Consider the following 26988-nt stretch of genomic DNA (forward strand, 5'->3'; position numbering starts at 1 on the left):
TACAAAGAAACTGTTACTAAGCCATCGTAGGTGGCTCAGTCACTACGAATACTGGTGGCGCCACCCAGATAAAACCTGTCTGCAATACATGTTGGCTTGTCACCGATGATGATTCAAAATGATTTTGAATCATTTCAAGAAGTTGCTTAATCAAAGCAAAAAAATACAAATAAAAGCTAAGCTTGACTTTAGATCTCTGATAGATAATGGGAAACAAGGGTAGGATTTTTAGCATCAGGCACAAATTTTAAAAAATGTAGTGCATCAGCACTACATTGCTTTTATCGATGAGAAGCTTTCTTCAGCCGTCATCTGTACTTTTTTGAAGGTGTCGGACGTTTCGCCTCCTATCCAAGAGGCTTCGTCAGCGAACTAAAGTCTTACTGGTCGTATCGGCCCTATTTATGTATCCCTAATGTCCAGACATGGCGGTGCCTAACATAGCTATGATAGGTCCCTACTCTCAGATTGGGGGGAGCAGAGGACTACTCCCTGTGGCCCCACTGATTGTTCCTACATTCCTGACTAACGATTGGCCTGATTGCCCCATTTTGACCGGTATCACCTCATCAGTATTATTAATCCTATGTTGCCTAAGCAGGCTATTGCATGAACGATCCAAATTGAACCTCACCCCACCAGACCGGTTTAATGAAGGATTTAGTTGCTTTATGAGAATCACTTCTTTAACTCCCCTTTCAAACCATCTATGTTCTTTCGCTAAGATTTTAACCTCATTGTCGTCAAATGAGTGGTTGCTAGCTTTTAGGTTCAAATGTACTGCCGATTGAGGCCCACTTGGATTATCCCTGCGATGTTGATAGTCTTTTTGAGAATTTGTTGAGTCTCCCCAATGTACTGCTCTTTACAATTTTCATTCTTACAATGTATTGAATAAACTACATTACTTTGTTTTTCATTTGACAGCCTCTCTTTTGGATGCACTAATTTTTGCCTTACCGTGTTTATCGGTTTTAAATAAGTAGGAATTTTGTGTTGCCAAAGGACTCTTTGTAGTTTTTCAGAAACTCCTGCAATGTAAGGTACTGCTACTCCTCTCTTTTTTGTATCTTGAGAATTTTTGGTTTCATTCCCTATTCTTTCTTTCTGACATTTGTTGAATGACCACTGAGGGTACCCACAGTTAGTGAGTGCTCTCCTGATATGTTTTGACTCCTTTTCTCTACCTTCAACGCTTGTTGGTATTAGTTTAGCCCAGGAGTGGGCAATTAATTTTTATCAGGGGCCGCATGAGGAACCTGAATTGTGTCAGAGGGCCGCCAACTTTCTTTCATTGTAAATTCTCAAATTAAATATTTTGAATAGCTGGTACTGATAATCAGAAGAATAAAGCACTCTGTAAATATTTATATTAGGTTATGTGTAATTGTGGTGTATTGGTTAAATAAGAAAAACAATTATTGAACCAGTGCAATTTATTTTTAACTTGTTAATCTCCACAAACAATAACTTGTAATGTTTTCCACCTCATGTTACCTCTTCAGTGAGAATAATCCAGTCTGTTCTGGGCTTGAACAAGGGCATTGAAATCTGGAGGAATATCTGAAGTGGCTATCCGAAGGACAGCTGAGAGGTGGTCATCAGTCATAGAGGATCTGTGTTTGGATTTGTTGAACTTCATAACTGAAAATGTCTGTTCACAATTTGATCGATCCAAGATGGCGCCGCGGATGGCAGCCTCGGTCACACGCTCCCTAGTATTGTTCCTGGTTTTGTCATTTTCATTTGGTTTTTGCGATCCTACGCGACTCAGTTACACGAGGGAAGAGTTACTGAGCATTGGGGAATCCACTCTTGGACTATTTTCACCGACACACCAAAATCTACAAGGTTTTTCGGGGCTGCTCGCGAGCGGCGTAGCAGCTCTGTACGGAGCTTTGAGACGCCGGCGTAGGAGGGGGAAGCGAGCCGGCGTGCTCGTCAAGCTACGGCAGCGTGGATTTCGAACGTCGCTCCCATCGATCCACCTCGCTAATCTACGCTCACTACCAAACAAGATGGACGAACTTCTGCTTCTCACAAAGACCAATAAAACGTTCGCCCGCTCTGCTGCGCTGTGCTTCACTGAGACTTGGCTCAGTGACCGCCACCCGGATTCCGCGCTACACCTACCCGGATTCCGTCTCCTTCGGGCCGATCGTGACACGGAGCAATCGGGGAAATCCAAAGGCGGTGGACTATGCTTCTACATCAACGAAGAATGGTGCACCGATGTCACGATGCTCGACGCACACTGCAGCCCTGGTTTGGAATTGCTGTCTCTCAACTGCAAGCCATTCTACTCGCCACGTGAGTTCGCTTCCTTTATTCTCGTTGCCGTGTACATCGCGCCACAAGCTAATGCTAACGCGTGTATACAAACGCTAGCGGACCATGTAAACCATCTCGAGCTAAAATATCCAGAATCACCCCTGATCATTTTGGGCGATTTTAATCAAACACGCTTAAACCGTGAACTCCCCAAATATAAGCAGCATATTGACTGTTTCACCAGAGGAGAAAACATTCTAGATCATTGTTACACAGCACTCAAAGGCGCATACCGGTCTGTTGCGCATGCAGCATTGGGTCTTTCTGACCACTATTTAATCCACTTAATTCCCACATACAAACAGAAACTCAAATGTGTAAAACCGGTTATAAGAAGTTATCGCTACAAGAATGCTTAGACTGCACTGAATGGAGCGTCTTTGAAACTTCAACAGGCACATTGGATGAATACACAGACACTGTAACATCATACATCAGTTTCTGTGAGGACATGTGTGTACCAACAAAGTCCTTCCGCTCATTCAACAACAACAAGCCATGGTTCACTCCCAAACTCAGGCAGCTTAGGAAAGAGAAAGAGTCCGCATTTAAAAGCGGCGATCGAGCAGTTTACAAACTCGCCCGAAACAGGCTGACGAAGGAAATTAACATCGCAAAGAAAAGTTATGCGGAGAGGCTTAACAAACAGTTCTCCGCTAACGACTCTGCATCGGTGTGGAATGGCCTGAAAGCAATAACAAATTATCGTTTACCTTCCCCCCAAGCAGTGTACAACAATGGTATGGCTGATGAGTTAAATATATACTTTTGCCGATTTGAAAAGGACACCACCATTTCCCCGGTCTGCCCACCATTACCAGAAACTACCGTATCTCTGCCCTCTGCCCTACAGATCCACGAACTGGACGTTAGACGGCTCTTCAAGCAGCAGAAGATCAAGAAAGCTGCAGGACCTGACAGAGTGTCCCCCTCCTGCCTGAGAGTCTGCGCTGACCAGCTGGCTCCGGTCTTCACACAAATCTTCAACAGATCCCTGGAGCAGTGTGAAGTCCCATCCTGTTTCAAACAGTCTACTATCGTCCCAGTTCCAAAGAAACCAGCACCCTCGGGATTGAACGACTATAGACCTGTCGCTCTGACGTCTGTGGTCATGAAGTCCTTTGAACGCCTTGTGCTGAACCACCTAAAGAACACCACTGGACCTCTGCTAGATCCTCTTCAGTTTGCCTACCGGGCAAACAGGTCTGTGGAGGATGCAGTCAACATCGGACTGCACCACATCCTCGACCACCTTGACAACATAGGAACCTACGCAAGGATCCTGTTTGTGGACTACAGCTCTGCGTTCAATACCATCATCCCAGAACTCCTCATCCCCAAACTTCTCCAGCTTGGTGTGTCCCCCACGATCTGCCAGTGGACCCTCAGCTTCCTGACAGGACGGACACAACAGGTCAGACTGGGAAATCATCCACAACACGAACCACGAGCACTGGAGCCCCGCAGGGATGCGTCCTCTCTCCATTGCTCTTCTCTCTCTACACGAACGACTGCACCTCAACGCACCCAGCTGTCAAATTCATAAAGTTCGCAGACGACACCACGGTCATCGGTCTCATCAAAGACGGCGACGAGTCTGCGTGCCGACAACAAGTGGAGCAGCTGGAGCTCTGGTGCAGCCGTCACAACCTGGAGCTGAACACGCTCAAGACAGTTGAGATGATCGTGGGCTTCAGGAAACATCCATCACCTCAGCTACCCCTCACACTATCCAACCGCCTTGTGTCAACCGTTGAGACCTTCAAGTTCCTGGGAATCACAGTCTCCCAGGACATGAAGTGGGAGGTCAACACCAACTCTATCCTGAAAAAGGCCCAACAGAGAATGTACTTCCTGAGGCTGCTAAAGAAGCAGTGCCTGCCACAGGAGGTGCTGCAACATTTCTACACGGCTGTCATCGAATCCATCCTGTGTTCTTCTATCACCGTTTGGTTCGGGGCCGCCACAAAAATGGACAAAATCCGACTTCAACGGACGGTTAGGACGGCGGAAAAAATCATTGGCACCGCCCTACCCACTCTCGAGGACTTGCACTCTGCAAGAATCCGAACAAGGGCGCGGAAAATCCTACTGGACCCTCCGCACCCTGCCCACCACCTTTTCCAGCTACTCCCCTCAGGCAGGCGCTACCGATCCATGCGCACCAAATCCAGCAGACATTCAAACAGCTTCTTCCCCCAAGCCATTAACTCTTTGAACTCTTCAACAGTAGCCAAAATGGAACCACTTAGCAGTTTTTTTGACGACGATACTAGTGCAGCGTGTTCTACCGGAAACAAATTCCTTGTGTGTTCTACATACTTGGCAATAAAGATGATTCTCTGATTCTCTGATAGGTAGATCCAAAGAGGACTAGGATCCTCTGAGCATGCCTCCTCAGGTGTGGAAAATTCTCCTCTTTGAGGGCGGAGTAAAAGTCCAGCAGTGAGACTGACTTGAAGTGATCTGCCAGAAGTGTGTCAGACTGCAGATCAATGAGTTCCATCTGAACTTCACTTGGTGCATCATCCACACTGCAGTTGAAGGGAGAAGAAACCGTGTGCGTTTCACTATCAAGAGTTTTGAAATCTTGAAATCGCCTTGAAAACTCTGCATGCAATGCTTCTAACGTGGTTGAGTACTTTTGGAGGTGATCACCTGATCTTTTGGCTTCCTTAAGTGTTGGCAAGTGGGTCAGAATGTTGACCTTCACTTGGCTTGAGAGAAGCTGCAGTTTTCTCATGAAAGCCTTCACTGCACTGTACATCTCATGCACAAAAAAGGCCCTTGCTCTGCATTTTGACATTTAGTTCGTTCATTAGTGCAGTCACATCCACAGCGAATCCGAGGTCTGCCAACCAGTCGTTATCTGAAAGTTCTGGGACGTCATGACCTTTCTGAATACAGAACTCCTGAATCTGGTGTCTCAGGTCCCAGACACTTTTCAGAACCTTGCCAAGGCTGAGCCACCTAACAGTGCAGTGATAGCTTATGTCACCATGTTCAGCCTCATTTTCCTCCAACAAAGCAACAAACTGTCTGTGATTTAAAGCTCTCGCTCTGATGAAATTAACTATTTTAGTGACAGCATCAACGACATGTTTCATTTTTAACACTGTCTTACACAACAGTTCCTGGTGTATGATGCAATGCAAAAATGTCAATGTCTGATCAGGGCTTTATCCTGCATTCTCTTTAAAAGTCCAACATTTTTCCCGGTTAGAGTTGGACAGGTTGGAGGGTGTTAATTTGTCATAGCCATCCAGGTGCCAAAGAGCAATTGGCCCTCAACAATTGTACTGCCGCCGTTTTAGGCGTCATGCTCTTCTTAATCCCACACCGACAGGGTCAGCCAATTTTATAATGTGTCTTGTGTCGGTGGTGTTGTTAAAAACAACGTTATGTGGCGTCACGGTGACATAGTACCAACTTAAATGGTTACTTCCTATTTGTACACGATTGTAAGTGCAACTATTTATGATATTCGCGCTAGCAACTGAGCTATAAACTCCACGGAGCACGTTAACTATGGACACAACAGCCACCAAATAAAACAAACACAAAGCACCGTTTACTCACCCTCTGCTCCTCCAAAAGTAAAACGATGTCTTCCGTCACTTCTCGGCCACGCAAAAAGTCGATAGGTGACGACCTTACTGTGGCGTACCTTTCTTCCGAGGTACGCCACACGTTGACGCTGCCCCGCCCACAATTCATAGGTCTACCAACGTCACAATGTCAGAATTCTGACTTAAATCTCAGAATTCTGACTTTAAAGTAAGAATTCTGAAATTAAAGTCAGAATTTTGCCAAACATATTTTTTTCTTAAAAGACCCTAATCCTTTTCCGTACATGTGCGTGCATAAAGGGTACTTCCTTTTCTGTTAAATCACAAAACCCCGTGGTTTATATTCCACCAATCAAATCACCTGAGACACCGGAAAAGGAACGCCATCCGGAAATACAAAAAAGCGCGCGAAATATACTTGTTCCTAATCTTTCGTCGATGTTGTGGCACGTCAGCGAGTGACTGGTGCATTCTGTTGCACAGTTGCGTGGGCACTTGTTTTAAATTATCTCTTGCCGTACCTCGATTGTGCATCGGCGTCTTTGTTGCAGCTTTGTTTGTTGCGGCTTGTTCTCATGCCGCTGATTCTAAGTAAGCCTTATGTTTTCGACATTGTCGTTATTGCTGCTTGCCTCTGCCGTTTCCCGAAACCCTACAGTTGTGGTGGGTCATTTTGGTCTCGTTCGTGAACACGGCACGCGGTGTTTGCTAGATGAGGGGCTGTCAGATGATGTCAGCTGATGGAATCAGATGACAGAAAGTGAGACTTGTGCAACTTGCTACTTGCTTTCTTTTGCGACGTCATCGTTGTGTGTCAGGTTGGCTTAAAAATGAATCGCTCATCAAGCGCATGCGGTTTTTGATCACATGGCCAACACTTTACGTGTCAGTTGTCATTTTTGCATTGAGGGTTTGTATAATTATTTTGTTTGTTTGATTGCTTTATGTGTGTATTTGCATCTTCTGTGTCACCCTTTCTCTTGTTTCTATTTATAATGGTATTCTATCTGTGATTGTATTTTATTTATGATGCTTGTCCGTGACTATAAAGTGTCATTGAAATCTTTGAAAGGTGCTTAAAATGAAATGTATTATTATTATTATTCATTAATTCATGTCTTCGTTTATTTATTTTGTGACTCAACTGGTAATTATATTGGTACTTGCATTGCATTGGTATATTGGTGTTTGCATTTTGCTCTTTTCATGTTCTGCATCTTCTTGTTGGTTTCATGATTTGTTAAAAATGCACTTGACATGTCGTTCTATTTTTGCATTGAGGGTTAATGTGTTTGTTTATTTCTTTGTGTATTTTTTAGTTTAACTAAATGCTTATCCCAAATAGGATGCCTTTTCCACACTCTGGCTGGTGCATCAGCAAAGGTAAGTTAAAACTGAGCTGATCCATCCCTTAATCATGAAGCGTTAATGTGTTTGTTTGTTTGTTGCTTTTCTTTCTTTCTTTCTTTCTTTCTTTCTTTCTTTCTTTCTTTCTTTCTTTCTTTCTTTCTTTCTTTCTTTGTGTATTCTTTATTTTCATCGAACTAATTGCTTTTTTTAAATTCACTAATTGCTTGCCCCAAGTAGGATGGTTTTTCCACACTCTAGGGCTGGTAATGCATCAGAAAAGGTAAGTTAAACCGAGCTGCTCCATCCCTTAATGTTTGTTTGTTTGTTTGTTTAATTATTCCTTTGTGCATTCTTTCTCTTCATTGAACTAATTGCTTTTTTAATTTCACTAATTGCTTACCCCAAGTAGGATGCTTTTTCAGCCTGTGGGAACAGCTGAGGAATCTGTATCCTCCATCGCTGGGATAATTTTGGCCAAAATCATGCTCAGCAGGCTGCCTCGATGCCCCACATTCCTTTTCTGAGACCCGGCAAGCCATCATGAGCCTTAAGAACAACTAAATTGCTGGACCTTATGGAATCCCTGCGGAAGTGTAGGTCCTAAAGACCTACACGGGTGTAAAGACGACCCCGCCATCCACGAGTCTCCTGCTGCCTTGCGGGTTAGGCTTTTTTAATTTCACTAATTTCTTACCCCAAGTAGGATGGTTTTTCCATACTCTCTACGACTGGTAATGCATCAGCATAGGTAAGTTAAAGCGAGCTGCTCCATCTCTTAATAATTAATACTTTTCATTTATAAGCGCCTTTCAAAACTCTCATAATCTGAGGGCGTTAATGTGTTTGTTTTTTTTATTTCTTTGTGTATTCTTTTTTGAATTGAATTAATGCCCTGGAATTCTACAATGCCATCCAAGAGCTGTATGCCTCTAGAAAGCGAACACTTGCGCCGGTGCAATCTCCTGATGGCTCTGTGCTCCTTTAGGACCGCCATGAGATCCTTGCTCGCTGGACAAACCATTTTGAGAATCTTCTCAACACCACCAATCCCGTCAACTCACACATTCTTGCCAATCTTCCAGACCTACCGCCAATCACGAGCCTCGATGCCCCACCATCCTTTTCTGAGACCCGGCAAGCCATGAGCCTTAAGAACAACTAAATTGCTGGACCTTATGGAATCCCTGCGGAAGTGTGCAAACACGGAGGTTATCTCTTCATGCGCTGTCTGCACCTCCTTATACATAACATCTGGGAACATGGGAAGCTCCCACAGGACTGGAAGGGCGGCAACATCGTTGTAGTTTACCAAAAGAAAGGGGACAAAACAGCCTGTGGGAACAGCCGAGGAATCTGTCTCCTCCACCGCAGGGAAAATTTTGGCCAAAATCATGCTCAGCAGGCTGGTCATGCATATCTCAGTCTGTGCCTCCAGAAACGCAGTGTGGCTTCAGGAGGACTACACCCACCACAGATATCATTTTTTTTTATTAAAACAGCTTATGGAGAAGAGCAGACAACATTGCCTGGACCTCTACATAGCCTTTATAGATTTCATCTGGCAGTGGGTAGGTCCTAAAGACCTACACGGGTGTAAAGACGACCCCGCCATCCACGAGTCTCCTGCTGCCTTGCGGGTTAGGCTTTATAAAGCCAAAGGCTCATGGGAGCGGAACCTCCCAAGGCGGTTTGGCGGTGAACCCCACCCCCAGCCGGCAGTTCCTATGGGAGTAAATCCGAACTCAATCCGGTAGTGGCGCACCTAAGGCGGTCTGGTGGCGAACTCCGCTAAGGATGTCCTTATCACCCGTGTCATGTGTGGAGCTAAGTGTTGGACTGACCACCTTATTGGTCAGATCCAAACCTCTTATATGCGTACATCCCAGTCGCCCAGGGACAGCTCCCAATGGAAAGCTCTGCTGCACAGCATTGACAAGCCGATCTTCAACGTCTACTTGCTGAAAACCTCGACAAGATCCCCGAGGACCCGGTCGACTGGCAAGCTCTGCGTCAGGCTATTTACAGCACAGCCTCGGAAGTGCTTGGAAAGTCACGGACAAGACACCAGGATTGGTTCGACTCAAACTCGGACGAAATAAGGTCCCTTCTAAAAGCAAAACATGAGGCCCACAAAGCTCTCCTGTCATGCTCCGCATCTCACAACCGGAAAGCAATGTTTCCTGCAGCAAGGGCAGCAACCCAGCGGGCACTCCGTGTCATGGAAGACACCTGGTGGCTGCAGAAGGTACATGAGATCCAATATCTGGCAGACTGTAACAACACCCTGGGATTCTACAGTGGCATCCAAGAGCTGTATGCCCCTAGAAAGCGAACACTTGCTCCGGTGCAATCTCCTGATGGCTCTGTGCTCCTTAAGGAGCTCCATGAGATCCTTGCTCGCTGGGCAAACCATTTTGAGAATCTGCAATCTCCTGATGGCTCTGTGCTCCTTAAGGACCGCCATGAGATCCTTGCTCGCTGGACAAACCATTTGGAGAATCTTCTCAACACCACCTATCCTGTCAACTCACACATTCTGGACAATCTTCCAGACCTGCCGCCAATCAGGAGCCTCGAGACCCCACCATACTTTTCTGAGACCCGGCAAGCCGTCATGACCCTTAAGAACAACAAAATTGCTGGACCTTATGGAATCCCTGCGGAAGTGTACAAACACTGAGGTTATCTCTTCATGTGTCGTCTGCACCTCCTTGTACATAACATCTGGGAACATGGGAAGCTCCCACAGGACTGGAAGGGTGCCAACATTGTTGTAGTTTACCAAAAGAAAGGGGACAAAACAGCCTGTGGGAACAGCCGAGGAATCTGTCTCCTCCACCGCTGGGAAAATTTTGGCCAAAATCATGCTCAGCAGGCTGCCTCGATGCCCCACCATCCTTTTCTGAGACCCGGCAAGCCATCATGAGCCTTAAGAACAACTAAATTGCTGGACCTTATGGAATCTCTGCGGAAGTGTGCAGACACGGAGGTTATCTCTACATGCGCTGTCTGCACCTCCTTATACATAACATCTGGGAACATGGGAAACTCCCACAGGACTGGAAGGCGCCAACATCGTTGTAGTCTACAAAAAGAAAGGGGACGGAACAGCTGAGGAATCTGTCTCCTCCACCGCAGGGAAAATTTTAGCCAAAATCATGCTCAGCAGGCTGGTCATGCATATCTCAGTCTGTGCCTCCGAACTCAATCCGGTAGTGGCGCACCTAAGGCGGTCTGGTGGCGAACTCCGCTAAGGATGTCCTTATCACCCGTGTCATGTGTGGAGCTAAGTGTTGGACTGACCACCTTATTGGTCAGATCCAAACCTCTTATATGCGTACATCCCAGTCGCCCAGGGACAGCTCCCAATGGAAAGCTCTGCTGCACAGCATTGACCAGCCCCACCATCAAAGCCGACCTTCAACGTCTACTTGCTGAAAACCTCGACAAGATCCCTGAGGACCCGGTCGACTGGCAAGCTCTGCGTCAGGCTATTTACAGCGCAGCCTCGGAAGTGCTTGGAAAGTCACGGACAAGACACCAGGATTGGTTCGACTCAAACTCGGACGAAATAAGGTCCCTTCTAAAAGCAAAACATGAGGCCCACAAAGCTCTCCTGTCATGCTCCGCATCTCACAACCGGAAAGCAATGTTTCCTGCAGCAAGGGCAGCAACCCAGCGGGCACTCCGTGTCATGGAAGACACCTGGTGGCTGCAGAAGGTACATGAGATCCAATATCTGGCAGACTGTAACAACACCCTGGGATTCTACAATGCCATCCAAGAGCTGTATGCCCCTAGAAAGCGAACACTTGCTCCGGTGCAATCTCCTGATGGCTCTGTGCTCCTTAAGGACCTCCATGAGATCCTTGCTCGCTGGGCAAACCATTTTGAGAATCTTCTCAACACCACCTATCCTGTCAACTCACACATTCTGGACAATCTTCCAGACCTGCCGCCAATCAGGAGCCTCGAGACCCCACCATACTTTTCTGAGACCTGGCAAGCCATCATGAGCCTTAAGAACAACAAAATTGCTGGACCTTATGGAATCCCTGCGGAAGTGTACAAACACGGAGGTTATCTCTTCATGTGTCGTCTGCACCTCCTTATACATAACATGGGAAGCTCCCACAGGACTGGAAGGGTGCCAACATTGTTGTAGTTTACCAAAAGAAAGGGGACAAAACAGCCTGTGGGAACAGCCGAGGAATCTGTCTCCTCCACCGCTGGGAAAATTTTGGCCAAAATCATGCTCAGCAGGCTGCCTCGATGCCCCACATTCCTTTTCTGAGACCCGGCAAGCCATCATGAGCCTTAAGAACAACTAAATTGCTGGACCTTATGGAATCCCTGCGGAAGTGTAGGTCCTAAAGACCTACACAGGTGTAAAGACGACCCCGCCATCCACGAGTCTCCTGCTGCCTTGCGGGTTAGGCTTTTTTAATTTCACTAATTTCTTCTAAAAGCAAAACATGAGGCCCACAAAGCTACCCCAAGGGATAGGATGGTAAATTGCTTTTCCATACTCTCTACGACTGGTAATGCATCAGCATAGGTAAGTTAACCCGAGCTGCTCCATCTCTTAATAATTAATACTTTTCATTTATAAGCGCCTTTCAAAACTCTCATAATCTGAGGGCGTTAATGTGTTTGTTTTTTTATTTCTTTGTGTATTCTTTTTTGAATTGAACTAATGCCCTGGAATTCTACAATGCCATCCAAGAGCTGTATGCCTCTAGAAAGCGAACACTTGCGCCGGTGCAATCTCCTGATGGCTCTGTGCTCCTTAAGGACCGCCATGAGATCCTTGCTCGCTGGACAAACCATTTGGAGAATCTTCTCAACACCACCAATCCCGTCAACTCACACATTCTGGCCAATCTTCCAGACCTGCCGCCAATCAGGAGCCTCGAGACCCCACCATACTTTTCTGAGACCCGGCAAGCCATCATGAGCCTTAAGAACAACTAAATTGCTGGACCTTATGGAATCCCTGCGGAAGTGTGCAAACACGGAGGTTATCTCTTCATGTGTCGTCTGCACCTCCTTATACATAACATGGGAAGCTCCCACAGGACTGGAAGGGCGGCAACATCGTTGTAGTCTACAAAAAGAAAGGGGACAAAACAGCCTGTGGGAACAGCCGAGGAATCTGTCTCCTCCACCGCAGGGAAAATTTTGGCCAAAATCATGCTCAGCAGGCTGGTCATGCATATCTCAGTCTGTGCCTCCAGAAACGCAGTGTGGCTTCAGGAGGACTACACCCACCACAGATATCATTTTTTTTTTTATTAAAACAGCTTATGGAGAAGAGCAGACAACATTGCCTGGACCTCTACATAGCCTTTATAGATTTCATCTGGCAGTGGGTAGGTCCTAAAGACCTACACGGGTGTAAAGACGACCCCGCCATCCACGAGTCTCCTGCTGCCTTGCGGGTTAGGCTTTATAAAGCCAAAGGCTCATGGGAGCGGAACCTCCCAAGGCGGTTTGGCGGTGAACCCCACCCCCCTCCGGCAGTTCCTATGGGAGTAAATCCGAACTCAATCCGGTAGTGGCGCACCTAAGGCGGTCTGGTGGCGAACTCCGCTAAGGATGTCCTTATCACCCGTGTCATGTGTGGAGCTAAGTGTTGGACTGACCACCTTATTGGTCAGATCCAAACCTCTTATATGCGTACATCCCAGTCGCCCAGGGACAGCTCCCAATGGAAAGCTCTGCTGCACAGCATTGACAAGCCGATCTTCAACGTCTACTTGCTGAAAACCTCGACAAGATCCCCGAGGATCCGGTCGACTGGCAAGCTCTGCGTCAGGCTATTTACAGCACAGCCTCGGAAGTGCTTGGAAAGTCACGGACAAGACACCAGGATTGGTTCGACTCAAACTCGGACGAAATAAGGTCCCTTCTAAAAGCAAAACATGAGGCCCACAAAGCTCTCCTGTCATGCTCCGCATCTCACAACCCCGGAAAGCAATGATTCCTGCAGCAAGGGCAGCAACCCAGCGGGCACTCCGTGTCATGGAAGACACCTGGTGGCTGCAGAAGGTACATGAGATCCAATATCTGGCAGACTGTAACAACACCCTGGGATTCTACAGTGCCATCCAAGAGCTGTATGCCCCTAGAAAGCGAACACTTGCTCCGGTGCAATCTCCTGATGGCTCTGTGCTCCTTAAGGACCTCCATGAGATCCTTGCTCGCTGGGCAAACCATTTTGAGAATCTTCTCAACACCACCTATCCTGTCAACTCACACATTCTGGACAATCTTCCAGACCTGCCGCCAATCAGGAGCCTCGAGACCCCACCATACTTTTCTGAGACCCGGCAAGCCGTCATGACCCTTAAGAACAACAAAATTGCTGGACCTTATGGAATCCCTGCGGAAGTGTACAAACACTGAGGTTATCTCTTCATGTGTCGTCTGCACCTCCTTGTACATAACATCTGGGAACATGGGAAGCTCCCACAGGACTGGAAGGGTGCCAACATTGTTGTAGTTTACCAAAAGAAAGGGGACAAAACAGCCTGTGGGAACAGCCGAGGAATCTGTCTCCTCCACCGCTGGGAAAATTTTGGCCAAAATCATGCTCAGCAGGCTGCCTCGATGCCCCACCATCCTTTTCTGAGACCCGGCAAGCCATCATGAGCCTGAAGAACAACTAAATTGCTGGACCTTATGGAATCTCTGCGGAAGTGTGCAGACACGGAGGTTATCTCTACATGCGCTGTCTGCACCTCCTTATACATAACATCTGGGAACATGGGAAACTCCCACAGGACTGGAAGGCGCCAACATCGTTGTAGTCTACAAAAAGAAAGGGGACAAAACAGCCTGTGGGAACAGCTGAGGAATCTGTCTCCTCCACCGCTGGGAAAATTTTGGCCAAAATCATGCTCAGCAGGCTGGTCATGCATATCTCAGTCTGTGCCTCCGAACTCAATCCGGTAGTGGCGCACCTAAGGCGGTCTGGTGGCGAACTCCGCTAAGGATGTCCTTATCACCCGTGTCATGTGTGGAGCTAAGTGTTGGACTGACCACCTTATTGGTCAGATCCAAACCTCTTATATGCGTACATCCCAGTCGCCCAGGGACAGCTCCCAATGGAAAGCTTTGCTGCACAGCATTGACCAGCCCCACCATCAAAGCCGACCTTCAACGTCTACTTGCTGAAAACCTCGACAAGATCCCTGAGGACCCGGTCGACTGGCAAGCTCTGCGTCAGGCTATTTACAGCGCAGCCTCGGAAGTGCTTGGAAAGTCACGGACAAGACACCAGGATTGGTTCGACTCAAACTCGGACGAAATAAGGTCCCTTCTAAAAGCAAAACATGAGGCCCACAAAGCTCTCCTGTCATGCTCCGCATCTCACAACCGGAAAGCAATGTTTCCTGCAGCAAGGGCAGCAACCCAGCGGGCACTCCGTGTCATGGAAGACACCTGGTGGCTGCAGAAGGTACATGAGATCCAATATCTGGCAGACTGTAACAACACCCTGGGATTCTACAATGCCATCCAAGAGCTGTATGCCCCTAGAAAGCGAACACTTGCTCCGGTGCAATCTCCTGATGGCTCTGTGCTCCTTAAGGACCTCCATGAGATCCTTGCTCGCTGGGCAAACCATTTTGAGAATCTTCTCAACACCACCTATCCTGTCAACTCACACATTCTGGACAATCTTCCAGACCTGCCGCCAATCAGGAGCCTCGAGACCCCACCATACTTTTCTGAGACCTGGCAAGCCATCATGAGCCTTAAGAACAACAAAATTGCTGGACCTTATGGAATCCCTGCGGAAGTGTACAAACACGGAGGTTATCTCTTCATGTGTCGTCTGCACCTCCTTATACATAACATCTGGGAACATGGGAAGCTCCCACAGGACTGGAAGGGTGCCAACATTGTTGTAGTTTACCAAAAGAAAGGTGACAAAACAGCCTGTGGGAACAGCCGAGGAATCTGTCTCCTCCACCGCTGGGAAAATTTTGGCCAAAATCATGCTCAGCAGGCTGCCTCGATGCCCCACCATCCTTTTCTGAGACCCGGCAAGCCATCATGAGCCTTAAGAACAACTAAATTGCTGGACCTTATGGAATCTCTGCGGAAGTGTACAAACACGGAGGTTATATCTTCATGCACTGTCTGCACCTCCTTATACATAACATCTGGGAACATGGGAAGCTCCCACAGGACTGGAAGGGCGTCAACATCGTTTTAGTCTACAAAAAGAAAGGGGACAAAACAGCCTGTGGGAACAGCTGAGGAATCTGTCTCCTCCACCGCAGGGAAAATTTTGGCCAAAATCATGCTCAGCAGGCTGCCTCGATGCCCCACATTCCTTTTCTGAGACCCGGCAAGCCATCATGAGCCTTAAGAACAACTAAATTGCTGGACCTTATGGAATCCCTGCGGAAGGGTACAAACACAGAGGTTATCTCTTCATGCGTTGTCTACACCTCCTTATACATAACATCTGGGAACATGGGAAGCTCCCACAGGACTGGAAGGGCGCCAACATCGTTGTAGTCTACAAAAAGAAGGGGGACAAAACAGCCTGTGGGAACAGCCGAGGAATCTGTCTCCTCCACCGCAGGGAGATTTTTGGCCAAAATCATGCTCAGCAGGCTGGTCATGTATATCTCAGTCTGTGTTTCCAGAAACGCAGTGTGGCTTCAGGAGGACAACATCCACCACAGATATCATTTTTGTATTAAAACAGCTTATGGAGAAGAGCAGACAACATTGCCTGGACCTCTACATAGCCTTCATAGATTTCATCTGGCAGTGGGTAGGTCCTAAAGACCTACACGGGTGTAAAGACGACCCCGCCATCCACGAGTCTCCTGCTGCCTTGCGGGTTAGGCTTTATAAAGCCAAAGGCTTATGGGAGCGGAACCTCCCAAGGCGGTTTGGCGGTGAACCCCACCCCCCTCCGGCAGTTCCTATGGGAGTAAATCCGAACTCAATCCGGTAGTGGCGCACCTAAGGCGGTCTGGTGGCGAACTCCGCTAAGGATGTCCTTATCACCCGTGTCATGTGTGTAGCTAAGTGTTGGACTGACCACCTTATTGGTCAGATCCAAACCTCTTATATGCGTACATCCCAGTCGCCCAGGGACAGCTCCCAATGGAAAGCTCTGCTGCACAGCATTGACCAGCCCCACCATCAAAGCCGACCTTCAACGTCTACTTGCTGAAGACCTCGACAAGATCCCAGAGGACCCGGTCGACTGGCAAGCTCTGCGTCAGGCTATTTACAGCACAGCCTCGGAAGTGCTTGGAAAGTCACGGACAAGACACCAGGATTGGTTCCACTCAAACTCGGACGAAATAAGGTCCCTTCTAAAAGCAAAACATGAGGCCCACAAAGCTCTCCTGTCATGCTCCGCATCTCACAACCGGAAAGCAATCTTTCCTGCAGCAAGGGCAGCAACCCAGCGGGCACTCCGTGTCATGGAAGACACCTGGTGGCTGCAGAAGGTACATGAGATCCAATATCTGGCAGACTGTAACAACACCCTGGGATTCTACAATGCCATCCAAGAGCTGTATGCCCCTAGAAAGCGAACACTTGCTCCGGTGCAATCTCCTGATGGCTCTGTGCTCCTTAAGGACCTCCATGAGATCCTTGCTCGCTGGGCAAACCATTTTGAGAATCTTCTCAACACCACCTATCCTATCAACTCACACATTCTGGACAATCTTCTAGACCTGCCGCCAATCAGGAGCCTCGAGACCCCACCATACTTTTCTGAGACCCGGCAAGCCATCATGAGCCTTAAGAACAACAAAATTGCTGGACCTTATGGATTCCCTGCGGAAGTGTACAAACACGGAGGTTATCTCTTCATGTGTCGTCTGCACCTCCTTATACATAACATCTGGGAACATGGGAAGCTCCCACAGGACTGGAAGGGTGCCAACATCGTTGTAGTCTACAAAAAGAAAGGGGACAAAACAGCCTGTGGGAACAGCCGAGGAATCTGTCTCCTCCACCGCAGGGAAAATTTTGGCCAAAATCATGCTCAGCAGGCTGGTCATGCATATCTCAGTCTGTGCCTCCAGAAACGTAGTGTGGCTTCAGGAGGACAACATCCACCACAGATATCATTTTTGTATTAAAACAGCTCATGGAGAAGAGCAGACAACATCGCCTGGACCTTTACATAGCCTTTATAGATTTCATCTGGCAGTGGGTGGGTCCTAAAGACCTACACGGGTGTAAAGACGACCCCGCCATCCACGAGTCTCCTGCTGCCTTGCGGGTTAGGCTTTTTTAATTTCACTAATTTCTTACCCCAAGTAGGATGGTTTTTCCATACTCTCTACGACTGGTAATGCATCAGCATAGGTAAGTTAAACCGAGCTGCTCCATCTCTTAATAATTAATACTTTTCATTTATAAGCGCCTTTCAAAACTCTCATAATCTGAGGGCGTTAATGTGTTTTTTATTTCTTTGTGTATTCTTTTTTGAATTGAACTAATGCCCTGGAATTCTACAATGCCATCCAAGAGCTGTATGCCTCTAGAAAGCGAACACTTGCGCCGGTGCAATCTCCTGATGGCTCTGTGCTCCTTAAGGACCGCCATGAGATCCTTGCTCGCTGGACAAACCATTTGGAGAATCTTCTCAACAACACCAATCCCGTCAACTCACACATTCTGGCCAATCTTCCAGACCTGCCGCCAATCAGGAGCCTCGAGACCCCACCATACTTTTCTGAGACCCGGCAAGCCATCATGAGCCTTAAGAACAACTAAATTGCTGGACCTTATGGAATCCCTGCGGAAGTGTGCAAACACGGAGGTTATCTCTTCATGTGTCGTCTGCACCTCCTTATACATAACATGGGAAGCTCCCACAGGACTGGAAGGGCGGCAACATTGTTGTAGTCTACAAAAAGAAAGGGGACAAAACAGCCTGTGGGAACAGCCGAGGAATCTGTCTCCTCCACCACAGGGAAAATTTTGGCCAAAATCATGCTCAGCAGGCTGGTCATGCATATCTCAGTCTGTGCCTCCAGAAACGCAGTGTGGCTTCAGGAGGACTACACCCACCACAGATATCATTTTTTTTTTATTAAAACAGCTTATGGAGAAGAGCAGACAACATTGCCTGGACCTCTACATAGCCTTTATAGATTTCATCTGGCAGTGGGTAGGTCCTAAAGACCTACACGGGTGTAAAGACGACCCCGCCATCCACGAGTCTCCTGCTGCCTTGCGGGTTAGGCTTTATAAAGCCAAAGGCTCATGGGAGCGGAACCTCCCAAGGCGGTTTGGCGGTGAACCCCACCCCCCTCCGGCAGTTCCTATGGGAGTAAATCCGAACTCAATCCGGTAGTGGCGCACCTAAGGCGGTCTGGTGGCGAACTCCGCTAAGGATGTCCTTATCACCCGTGTCATGTGTGGAGCTAAGTGTTGGACTGACCACCTTATTGGTCAGATCCAAACCTCTTATATGCGTACATCCCAGTCGCCCAGGGACAGCTCCCAATGGAAAGCTCTGCTGCACAGCATTGACAAGCCGATCTTCAACGTCTACTTGCTGAAAACCTCGACAAGATCCCCGAGGATCCGGTCGACTGGCAAGCTCTGCGTCAGGCTATTTACAGCACAGCCTCGGAAGTGCTTGGAAAGTCACGGACAAGACACCAGGATTGGTTCGACTCAAACTCGGACGAAATAAGGTCCCTTCTAAAAGCAAAACATGAGGCCCACAAAGCTCTCCTGTCATGCTCCGCATCTCACAACCCCGGAAAGCAATGATTCCTGCAGCAAGGGCAGCAACCCAGCGGGCACTCCGTGTCATGGAAGACACCTGGTGGCTGCAGAAGGTACATGAGATCCAATATCTGGCAGACTGTAACAACACCCTGGGATTCTACAGTGCCATCCAAGAGCTGTATGCCCCTAGAAAGCGAACACTTGCTCCGGTGCAATCTCCTGATGGCTCTGTGCTCCTTAAGGACCGCCATGAGATCCTTGCTCGCTGGACAAACCATTTTGAGAATCTTCTCAACACCACCAATCCCGTCAACTCACACATTCTTGCCAATCTTCCAGACCTACCGCCAATCACGAGCCTCGATGCCCCACCATCCTTTTCTGAGACCCGGCAAGCCATGAGCCTTAAGAACAACTAAATTGCTGGACCTTATGGAATCCCTGCGGAAGTGTGCAAACACGGAGGTTATCTCTTCATGCGCTGTCTGCACCTCCTTATACATAACATCTGGGAACATGGGAAGCTCCCACAGGACTGGAAGGGCGCCAACATCGTTGTAGTCTACAAAAAGAAAGGGGACAAAACAGCCTGTGGGAACAGCCGAGGAATCTGTCTCCTCCACCGCAGGGAAATTTTTGGCCAAAATCATGCTCAGCAGGCTGGTCATGTATATCTCAGTCTGTGCTTCCAGAAACGCAGTGTGGCTTCAGGAGGACTACACCCACCACAGATATCATTTTTTTTTTATTAAAACAGCTTATGAAGAAGAGCAGACAACATCGCCTGGACCTCGACATAGCCTTTATAGATTTCATCTGGCAGTGGGTAGGTCCTAAAGACCTACACGGGTGTAAAGACGACCCCGCCATCCACGAGTCTCCTGCTGCCTTGCGGGTTAGGCTTTATAAAGCTAAAGGCTCATGGGAGCGGAACCTCCCAAGGCGGTTTGGCGGTGAACCCCACCCCCCTCCGGCAGTTCCTATGGGAGTAAATCCGAACTCAATCCGGTAGTGGCGCACCTAAGGCGGTCTGGTGGCGAACTCCGCTAAGGATGTCCTTATCACCCGTGTCATGTGTGGAGCTCAGTGTTGGACTGACCACCTTATTGGTCAGATCCAAACCTCTTATATGCGTACATCCCAGTCGCCCAGGGACAGCTCCCAATGGAAAGCTTTGCTGCACAGCATTGACCAGCCCCACCATCAAAGCCGACCTTCAACGTCTACTTGCTGAAAACCTCGACAAGATCCCTGAGGACCCGGTCGACTGGCAAGCTCTGCGTCAGGCTATTTACAGCACAGCCTCGGAAGTGCTTGGAAAGTCACGGACAAGACACCAGGATTGGTTCGACTCAAACTCGGACGAAATAAGGTCCCTTCTAAAAGCAAAACATGAGGCCCACAAAGCTCTCCTGTCATGCTCCGCATCTCACAACCGGAAAGCAATGTTTCCTGCAGCAAGGGCAGCAACCCAGCGGGCACTCCGTGTCATGGAAGACACCTGGTGGCTGCAGAAGGTACATGAAATCCAATATCTGGCAGACTGTAACAACACCCTGGGATTCTACAATGCCATCCAAGAGCTGTATGCCCCTAGAAAGCGAACACTTGCTCCGGTGCAATCTCCTGATGGCTCTGTGCTCCTTAAGGACCTTCATGAGATCCTTGCTCGCTGGGCAAACCATTTTGAGAATCTTCTCAACACCACCTATCCTGTCAACTCACACATTCTGGACAATCTTCCAGACCTGCCGCCAATCAGGAGCCTCGAGACCCCACCATACTTTTCTGAGACCTGGCAAGCCATCATGAGCCTTAAGAACAACAAAATTGCTGGACCTTATGGAATCCCTGCGGAAGTGTACAAACACGGAGGTTATCTCTTCATGTGTCGTCTGCACCTCCTTATACATAACATGGGAAGCTCCCACAGGACTGGAAGGGTGCCAACATTGTTGTAGTTTACCAAAAGAAAGGGGACAAAACAGCCTGTGGGAACAGCCGCGGAATCGGTCTCCTCCACCGCTGGGAAAATTTTGGCCAAAATCATGCTCAGCAGGCTGCCTCGATGCCCCACCATCCTTTTCTGAGACCCGGCAAGCCATCATGAGCCTTAAGAACAACTAAATTGCTGGACCTTATGGAATCTCTGCGGAAGTGTACAAACACGGAGGTTATATCTTCATGCGCTGTCTGCACCTCCTTATACATAACATCTGGGAACATGGGAAGCTCCCACAGGACTGGAAGGGCGTCAACATCGTTTTAGTCTACAAAAAGAAAGGGGACAAAACAGCCCGTGGGAACAGCTGAGGAATCTGTCTCCTCCACCGCAGGGAAAATTTTGGCCAAAATCATGCTCAGCAGGCTGCCTCGATGCCCCACATTCCTTTTCTGAGACCCGGCAAGCCATCATGAGCCTTAAGAACAACTAAATTGCTGGACCTTATGGAATCCCTGCGGAAGTGTGCAAACACGGAGGTTATCTCTTCATGCGCTGTCTGCACCTCCTTATACATAACATCTGGGAACATGGGAAGCTCCCACAGGACTGGAAGGGCGCCAACATCGTTGTAGTCTACAAAAAGAAAGGGGACAAAACAGCCTGTGGGAACAGCTGAGGAATCTGTCTCCTCCACCGCTGGGAAAATTTTGGCCAAAATCATGCTCAGCAGGCTGGTCATGCATATGTCAGTCTGTGCCTCCGAACTCAATCCGGTAGTGGCGCACCTAAGGCGGTCTGGTGGCGAACTCCGCTACCTTTCCGGCAGCTCCTGCGACCATACTGACCCCAAATTGTATCAGCTCAGCTGTTCCTTTGGTCCAGTCAGCGTTGTGGAGAGTGGGACCAAGCTGCATATGCGACAACCTGCTCTTCACAATACACCGCCCAGGCACACTGTCCAATAGAACAGTCATACATGGTCAGCCATGACCGATGGAGGCTGACGATAGATTTCAACAAAGCCTTTGACACCGTAAATCGTAAATTGCTATGCTCCAAATATTGGCACCTCCTGGACTATGTGATTGTCCGTCAAAAGGACATACAGGATGTCCTTTTCACCCGTGTCATGCGTGGAGCTGAGTGTTGGACTGACCACCTTATTGGTCAGATCCAAACCTCTTATATGCGTACATCCCAGTCGCCCAAGGACAGCGCCCAATGGAAAGCTCTGCTGCACAGCATTGACCAGCCCCACCATCAAAGCCGACCTTCAACGTCTCCTTGCTGAAAACCTCGACAAGATCCCAGAGGAACCGGTCGAGTGGCAAGCTCTGCGTCAGGCTATTTACAGCACAGCCTCGGAAGTGCTTGGACAGTCATTTTGGTCTCGTTCGTGAACATAGCACGCAGTGTTTGCTCGACGAGCGGCTTTTCTGATTTAGGTGTGTCAAAAACGGATGACAGAAAGTGAGACTGGTGCAACTTGCTACTTGCTTTCTTTTGCGACATTGTTGTGTGTCAGCGTTGGCTTAAAAATGAATCGCTCATCAAGCTCATGCGGTTTTTGATTACATGGCCAATACTTTATGTGTCAGTTGTCATGTTTGCATTGAGGGTTTGTATAATTATTATTTTGTTTGTTTGATTGCTTTATGTGTGTATTTGCATTTTCTGTGTAGCTCTTTCTCTTGTTTCTATTTATAATTGTATTCTATTTGTGATTGTAATTATTTTATTATGCTTGTCTGTGACTATAAAGTGTCATTGAAATCTTTGAAACGCGCTTAAAATGAAATGTATTATTATTATTATTATTATTCATTAATTCATGTCTTCCTTTATTTATTTTGTGACTCAACTGGTAATTATATTGGTACTGGTTTGCATTTATTTTTTGCATTGAGCGTGAATGTGTTTGTTTATTTGTTTATTTCTTTGTATATTTTTGAATTTAACTAATTGCTTGCCCCAAGTAGGATGCCTTTTCCACACTCTCGCTGGTGCATCAGCAAAGTTAAATTAAAACCAAGCTGCCCCATCCCTTAATAATAGTAATAATAATAAAAATAGTAGTAATAGTAAGAATATTAATTATTGTAATAGTAATAATAATTATAATAATAGTAATAATATTATTTATAGTAATAATAATAACAATAAATTTCATTTATAAGCGCCTTTCAAAACTCATAATCTGACAGCGTTAATGTGTTTGTTTGTTTATTCCTTTGTGTATTCTTTTTTTTCATTGAACTAATTGCTTTTTTTAATTTCACTAATTGCTTGCCCCAAGTAGGATGCTTTTTCCACACTCTCTAGGACTGGGAATGCATCAGCAAAGGTAAATTAAACCGAGCTGCTCCATCCCTTCATAATAATAATAATAATAATAATAATAATAAATTTCGTTTATAAGCGCCTTTCAAAACTCTCATAATCTGAGAGCGTTAATGTCTTTGTTTGTTTGTTTGTTTATTCCTTTGTGTATTCTTTATTTTTATTGAACTAATTACTTTTTTTCATTTCACTAATTGCTTGCCCCAAGTAGGATGCTTTTTCCATACTCTCTAGGACTGGGAATGCATCAGCAAAGGTAAATTGAACCGAGCTGCCCATCCCTTCATCATAATAATAATCATAATCATAATGATAATCATCATCATCATCGTAATAATAATAATACATTTCATTTATAAGCACCTTTCAAAACTCTCATAATCTGAGAGCGTTCATGTGTTTGTTTGTTTGTTTATTCCTTTGTGTATTCTTTATTTTTATTGAACTAATTGCTTTTTTTCATTTCACTAATTGCTTGCCCCAAGTAGGATGCTTTTTCCACACTCTCTAGGACTGGGAATGCATCAGCAAAGGTAAATTGAACCGAGCTGCTCCATCCCTTCATCATAATAATAATCATAATCATAATGATAATCATCATCATCATCGTAATAATAATACATTTCATTTATAAGCACCTTTCAAAACTCTCATAATCTGAGAGCGTTCATGTGTTTGTTTGTTTGTTTATTCCTTTGTGTATTCTTTATTTTTATTGAACTAATTGCTTTTTTTCATTTCACTAATTGCTTGCCCCAAGTAGGATGCTTTTTCCATACTCTCTTCGACTGGTAATGCATCAGCATAGGTAAGTTAAACCGAGCTGCTCCATCTCTTAATAATTAATACTTTTCATTTTTAAGCGCCTTTCAAAACTCTCATAATCTGAGGGCGTTAATGTGTTTGTTTGTTTGTTTATTCCTTTGTGTATTCTTTATTTTTATTGAACTAATTGCTTTTTTTCATTTCACTAATTGCTTGCCCCAAGTAGGATGCTTTTTCCACACTCTCTAGGACTGGGAATGCATCAGCAAAGGTAAATTGAACCGAGCTGCTCCATCCCTTCATCATAATAATAATCATAATCATAATGATAATCATCATCATCATCGTAATAATAATACATTTCATTTATAAGCACCTTTCAAAACTCATAATCTGAGAGCATTAATGTGTTTCTTTCTTTCTTTCTTTCTTTCTTTCTTTGTGTATTCTTTTTTTTTCATTGAACTAATTGCTTTTTTTCATTTCACTAATTGCTTGCCCCAAGTAGGATGCTTTTTCCACACTCTCTAGGAATGGGAATGCATCAGAAAGGGTAAGTTAAACCAAGCTGCTCCATCCCTTCATAATAATAATACATTTCATTTATAAGCACCTTTCAAAACTCATAATCTGAGAGCATTAATGTGTTTCTTTCTTTCTTTCTTTCTTTCTTTCTTTGTGTATTCTTTTTTTTTCATTGAACTAATTGCTTTTTTTCATTTCACTAATTGCTTGCCCCAAGTAGGATGCTTTTTCCACACTCTCTAGGAATGGGAATGCATCAGAAAGGGTAAGTTAAACCAAGCTGCTCCATCCCTTCATCATAATAATTAATACTTTTCATTTATAAGCGCCTTTCAAAACTCATAATCTGAGAGCGTTAATGTCTTTGTTTGTTTGTTTGTTTATTCCTTTGTGTATTCTTTATTTTTATTGAACTAATTGTGTTTTCTTTCACTAATTGCTTGCCCCAAGTAGGATGCTTTTTCCAACTCTCTAGGACTGGGAATGCATCAGCAAAAGGTGTTGCATTAGCAAAGGTAAATTATACCGGGTTGCTCCATCCCTTAATAATAATAATAATACATTTCATTTATAAAGGCCTTTCAAAACTCTCATAATCTGAGAGCATTGATGGGTTTGTTTGTTTATTTATTCATGTATTATTTTTAATTGAACTATTTGCTGATTAATTTAACTAATTGCTTATCCCAAGTAGGATGCTTTTTCCACACTCTCGCTGGTGCATCAGAAAAGGTAAGTTCAAACCGAATGTCAATGTAGTTCATGATTTGAGCCAATTTCATTGTTTAGAGTTCTCCTTTGTCTAAACACTTCCAATTCAACCTCTCTTGACCAGATGGGTGTGGAAACGCTTGCCTTCATGCTTGGCCACCATGAAGGTCTCCCGCCATCTCCTTTGGCACATTCCTCTCGTGACTCCTCACCCAGCCTGGAAATGTATTTCTCTGTCTTGTAATTTGCAGGTGATATCATTTGGTGTGAAGGAGACGATGCTTTAACAATGGACGGTCAGGACATGAGTCTCCATCTGTTGCGGCAATGCCCCCTCAAAAGACTGGCAACAAGTACTATTTAGTTTACTGCTTGTCGTTATGTAAAACAACTATGCCTGAATTATTATTTTTATTTTTTTGCTTCAAACCTCTAAAATGTTTGTCACTCCATGGTTGTAGGTGGGGCCTCAGAGGTCAAACAGCACACCTTCTTCGTGGGACTATTACGACAAAAGCAGAATGTGTACCTCAGCTTGATTCTGAAGAGGATACAAGCTACTTTGACACCACATTTCAGATTATATTAAACCATTTTTGAAATGCAAAAAAAAACATGTTTGTGTGCATCTTGACGGTTTTTTTTAGGTGTACAGCAGCACAGGAGGGCTTCGTCCTTCGATAGGTCCAGCAGACGGAGTTCTGGAGCCCAGACTCCCGGGACGCATGTGCAGGTACTCAATGCCGTCTTTAATGTCTAGTATTGTATTGTTTGAAGAAAAAGATGCGGGTTGGTACTTGCTTTCTTTTGCTACACAATCGAGTGTGTGTGCCTCCCAACTTGATTTATGTTGATCGCGCTGAACTCTGTTCTCAATTATGCGCACGCACTTTAAAACCATACACACAGGCGGCAATGGAGTGATGGTCAACTTTTACGCCCCACGTAAAAGTTGTACGCTCCGGGCAGCAAACACTGCCAGTGTCTAAAACTCAAGGCAAAAAGTTAGCGGACATCCGGACTAACAACTCTGAAAAGTTGCCTGCCCGGCCGTAAAGTTGTCTGCCCCATTTTTCACGACTTGAAACACAATGTTGCACAATGCAATGTTGGCGTTGCGTTGTCTGCTCATGACGACACTTTTTGCCAATCGCAAAAAAAAAACATTGTTACTACACTGTGAAGAAGTGTACTTGAAGTTTTGGAGGTACCTACCATGAATGCTGCCTTGCTTCATTTATGGTAAATATCCCTTGCTGAATATTTTGCTCCAGTTGTCGTTTGTCGTCATGTTGCACAATGCAATGTTTGCGTTGCGTTGTCTGCTCAAAGCCACGTCCACTCCTCTTTCTCAGTGGCTTTCAAAACTATCAAGTACACTTTTTGCCAAACGAACGTTCGTTTGGCAATTTTCATACTCAGCACAGGCAGCCAATCAGAAGCCTGTTTCTTGCTTCGGACTACACTGTGACTGAGAAGTGTACTTGAGAGTTTTGAAAGCCGCTTAAAAGGAGGAGTCCACATGGCTAGTAGCGGTTTGCTTTTAGCTTTTGCTTTATTGAATAAAACATATGTTTCATTTGAAAAAAAATATATATATTTTTTTTCCTTGAGGAAGTTGTCGGCCACCCAGGCCGAGACGTTTTGAAAGTTGTACGCCCAACGTAAAGGTTGTACGCCTCCAGGCAGACGTTATTTCAAACACTGCCAGTGTCTGAA

General features: G+C 46.1%; 1 pseudogene; it reads right to left on the reverse strand.

Annotated features, from left to right (window-relative positions):
- Nucleotides 1–188: 188 nt before the first annotated feature.
- On the reverse strand, nt 189–5554 carry LOC148891960 (general transcription factor II-I repeat domain-containing protein 2A pseudogene; annotated as a pseudogene).
- Between the last annotated feature and the right edge of the window lie 21434 nt (nt 5555–26988).

Source organism: Hippocampus bargibanti, linkage group LG11 (assembly GCF_051943395.1).
Source record: "Hippocampus bargibanti isolate YZ-2025 linkage group LG11, ASM5194339v1, whole genome shotgun sequence".
In the NCBI taxonomy this organism is placed as follows: Eukaryota; Metazoa; Chordata; class Actinopteri; order Syngnathiformes; family Syngnathidae; genus Hippocampus; species Hippocampus bargibanti.